Consider the following 4955-nt stretch of genomic DNA (forward strand, 5'->3'; position numbering starts at 1 on the left):
AAAAAAAAAAAAAAAAAAAAAAAAAAAAAAAAAAAAAAAAAAAAAGAAAATAGAGCCATTACAGATATAATTAAAGATGAGGCCATTAAGGTGGGCCCTACTCCAATATGACTATTGTCCTTAGAAAAAGTGGAAATTTGGACACAGACATGCATTCAAGAAGAACATCATGACATCTGCAAGCCTAGGGGAGAGGCCTGGAGCAGTTCCCTTCTAAGAGCTCTTAGAAGGAACCAATTCTGCCAGCACCTTGATTTCAGACTTTTAGTCTCCGGAACTGTAAGACAATAAATTTCTGTTGTTTAAGGGACCCACTTTATGGTATGTCGTTATGGAAGCCCAGGGAAACAAACACAGTGTAAAGCTATATAGAAAAACTCAGGGTTGAGGAGCACTAATCTCTTCAAAGTGGGGGAAAATCGAATGTATTTTTTATGCTTAGGAGAGCAAGTAGAGGACAGAGAAGGCATAGTAGGCGGGGCAGGAAACTGAAGGAGGTAGGCTTTAGCAAGGCGTTTTTCAAACTCTTAGTCAGTAATCTACAGTAAGAACTGTATTTTAGGGCCGGCCCGGTGGCGCACTGCTACAGTGCGCCGCTTGGGAGCACGGTGGCGCTCCCGCCGAGGGTTCGGATCCCACATACAGACTGGTTCCCGCTCACTGGCTGAGCGAGGTGTGGGAGCAACACCGAGGGTTGCGATCCCGTTGCCGGTCCCGGTCCGATACGGGCGTGACACTGAGGGTTGCGATCCATTGCCGGACACGAAAAAAGACAAAAAGGAAAAAAAAAAAAAAGAACTGTATTTTACAGCATGACTCAGTAAGCACATGCATACATATAATTTAAAGAAAGTTTCACTTACCCTTTCTACTTATAATAATAAAAATATAAAATTAATACCAAGTATTATTTATTACTATTTAAATTCTACTTCAGAAAACAACCGAAGTACAAAATCAAAACGAAAGATGAAAATGCTGGTGGTAACCAACTAAATTTGTTGACAATGTTTGAAAAAGACAGTCCCAGAGGACAGGTAGGGATTAGCCTTGGGCAGAAGAGGGGGCCTTGTCTTCCACTGGAGCAGAAGGTATCCGGGAAGGGTGCCTGGGGATGCGGCTAGGTTTACATGAAGTGAAACGCTGAGCATTGTCAGCAGCTGGGCATGTTCTCTGGGTGAGGAGAGAAGGCCATCTGCTGGAATGTGAGCGGAGAAGATGCAGGGAGACAGGCTAGAGGAGAAGGGCAAAGATTTGTAGCAGTTGATGTGGGGAGTGACAAAAGGAGCAAAATTTTAAAAGATACAAGGCTACAAGTATGCATCCTGGTTCCTCAGGAGCTGTTGGCCAGAGAACTGCCATCTTCTGGGAAGAATCAGACCAGCCTCGTGACTGCCCTTGCTCCTTCTCTTGTCCTTTCCTGTTTTCATCAGTCACCAGTCCTTGGTTCCTAGAACTCTTGGCTTGACCTTGCTTGCTCTAGGCTGTACCAAGCATAAATCTGGAATTATGTCTTATCTTCCTCTTGTGCCTTCCATATACCTTAAAAGTTGATAGACCTCAAAAATATATGTAGCTTGATTGATTTATCTTCCCCTAGAACCTTGTTACTCACAGTGTGGTTTCTCACAGCATGAGCATCACCTGGGAGCTTGTGACAAGTGGAAAACTCAGGGCCCATTCCAAACCTCTTGAATTAAAATCTGCATTTTAACAAGATACACATCTGATTCATGTGCACATTAAAATTTAAAAAGTACTGTCTTAGAACAGTGATTCTCAACCTTGACTACATATCAGAATTATCTAGAAAGTTAAAAGAAAATGATGTCCAGACTGAATTAGAAGCTCTTGGGGCAGGGCTCAGGACTTGGAGTTCTGTGTAGCCAGGGCTGAACACCTGTGCTCTAGAACTTTGTTGCATAGATCTTGTATATCACAGTCCACTTAGTTATAAGGGACCTTAGAGGACATTTATCCCAACCGTCTTTTCAATGGGTGAATCTACACTTGGTCTGCAGGTCTGCACAGGGGTTGACTAGACCTGGCCTGACCCCCTCAGTCATAGTCACCTACCTCCCTATATAACCCATTTCCTCCCTGTAAATTTCACCTGCTGATTCTTGTTCTATCCAAGTGGGACTATATAAAACAAAAATAATCTCTGTGTGACTAGGGTATTATTTTTGGAAATGCTCCTGATATAGTTTCCCTTCCTTCCCTGGGAGGAGAAAGACAGATGATGCCCAGAAAGTGGAACATTATAATGTAGAGGAATTCTTGAATTCCTCTCCAATTATAAAAAATAGTAGAAAGTCTTTGATTTTGTGCATGGGTGGGGTTGGTGAAAGGAGGGTAAGAATTGGTGCCACGGTGCTGGATGGTAGTTGAGAAGGAGAAAGACAGAGAGAGGAATTAAAAGGCAAGAAATCTAAGGTGGATTTCTTGGCTCTCCCTCATCCCCTCAATTTCATGAGGGAACTCCGAGGGGGATGGTGAGGTATGAGTTAGAAACAACCAGAGAGGTTTGGAGAAATCCTGGAGTGGAGAGGGCAACTTCTTTCTCTTTTATTTTGCCAAAACACAGCTTTTTGTTTTGAAGAATTTCCAAGGACACAGCTAAGTGGTCAACCCCTTTGAAAGAGGGCTGATCTGCCTATAGGTATATTAGAAATGATAAGAAAACTGTCTAAGGGAGTGGGCCCAATCACAGTCTTGCAGAATGTGATCTCATTCCCGGGCAGTGTGGAGAGAGCAGATGAGAGGTCCATGTCTCCAAGTAGACCCAGCAACCTGTGGCGTATGGTGGGCTCATGGAGATAGCTGTGGAGCTTAGGGACCTCAAGACTGAGGACACAACATGTGCCACAGACTTCACCAGACATGGATGCCTGGGGACCAAAGACAGGGCTATCTTCAGAAGACAAGGAGGACCAGAAAGGACATCAGACCTCCCTTCCTGGAAGCCAGCTCTACATGTGAGTTCTCCAGTGCCCACATTTGCTGGCTCCTGGCAGAAGGGCAAAGGGAAGGAAATCATACAGATTTGACTGAGATTCAATACTGAAACTGTTTTTCGGTCCCCACCCTTCAGCCCAAGTGAAGCTTTCCAGCAGGGAAAGTAGTATTCCTATTGTCTGGTAAAGAAGCTGACCTCGCAGCTGGGTGTGGTGGAACTGGGTTTGTAACCCCAGACATCCAAAGCTCACGGCCATAATATTTCCCCTGTGGATTGATGACCCAGGCAGTGGCGTGGACACCAGGGACTAAAGTCTTTCAGATAACAGTGTCCTAGGCTGGAAGGCAAGCTGATGGATGGCCACTGCTCTATGGTATATCCCTGAACTTCCTCCTACGTTTTCCCAAAAGCAGTAGAGCCAGGGACATAAGGCATGGATTTGGGGAGTCAAATTGTCTATGTTCAAAGCTGAACTCAACTGCCTACCATCTATGAGCAAAGTCAGCTTTCTTACCCATTTCCCCAACTATTAAAAAGGAATAATAATAGTAGCCACCTCAAAGGGCTGTTTGGAGATTGATTAGAACTGTACATGGCAATAGTAAATAAGGAATGTTAGTTATTTTTATTATCTAAGAACAAGAGGTTCAGATCATTCTGAGGTTATAAGTGATGATAAAAATAGTACGTGGTAGCCTCAGTGCAAGGGAAGTTGATGCAGGGCAATGGTTTTTAACTGTGGCTGAATAGAATCACCTGGGGAATTCTAAAAACAAACCCCAGCCCAGGCTACACCTCAGAGGCAATGATATTTTAAGGCTTTCCAGATAATTCCAGTGTATTGCCGTGAATGAGAACCCCTGATGTGTGGGCGGGGAACCAGGCACCTGAGTGAGGGACTCAGCTGGTGCACCTTCCGCAGCTGCCCAAGGCCCTGGGTCTGCATAGCTCCTTCCTTCCATGCAGTGTACGTGCCGGTGGCTTCACTCACTCTATATAGGGGTAAAGCACCCACTGTGAGCTGGGCGCCATGCTGGGCAGGAGATGCTGCAGTGAATAGGACTCTGATGCTGTGCCCGTGAGGTGTATGTGCCAGCAGGGGAGGGGGCTCCTGCACGGGCAGTTACGGTGAACTGTGAAGGGGCTCAGGGAGCTCTGGGAGCACGTTGAGTTTGTGAGATCTGCCTTGACCTGCAGGCAAGCAGGGGGGCCCGGCTCCTCTGCAGGAAGCTGCCTGCTCCCTGGCACCTCCATGGACTGCCCTAGGGAGATTCCACCACTGCCCAGACCCAGGGCACATAGTATAGAAACATTCCAGGGTTTACCGGTGTGTTAAATAAAAACTATTTATTCTCAAGTATAGGATTTCCTTAAACGATGCCTTCCTCCCTTGAGCAAAGCCCTGATCCCTATAATGATAGGGTGGGAAGTGGTCTCTGCCAATGTGGAGACAATCAAAATGACCCAAAACATACCTTGTTGCCCAAAGGGCAATGAGGGAGTTTAAAGTAGTGTTCCTGGAGACTGCCCTGGGGCTCATGTGGCCTGGAATCAGGGGCCCCTGACAGCGGAAGAGTGAAGATAGGGTGTATTCGTTTCCTGCCACTGCTGTAACAAATTTTACCACAAAGTGAGTGACTTAGAACAACACAAGTCTGTTGTATTACAGTTCTGGAGATAAGAAGTCTGTAATGGGATTCACTGGGCTAAAAACGCCGGCAGGCCTGAGTTCCTTCCAAAGGCTCTCGGGAAGAATATGTTCCCTTGCCTTTTCCAGCTTCTAGAAGCCACCTGCATTCCTACTTGGGCATCTTCCTTCATCTTCAGTGCCAGCAGGATCTTCAGGTCTCTGACTCTGACCTCCTCTTCTGTCGTCATACCTCCTCTGCCTCTCCTGCTCTTCTTTCCCTTGTAGGAACCCTTGTGATTACATTGGGCCTACCCAGATAATGCAGGGTAACCTCCCCATCTCAAGATCCTTAACTTAATTGTATCT

The sequence above is a fragment of the Galeopterus variegatus genome, unplaced genomic scaffold, assembly GCF_000696425.1.
Source record: "Galeopterus variegatus unplaced genomic scaffold, G_variegatus-3.0.2 Scaffold153, whole genome shotgun sequence".
Classification (NCBI taxonomy): Eukaryota; Metazoa; Chordata; class Mammalia; order Dermoptera; family Cynocephalidae; genus Galeopterus; species Galeopterus variegatus.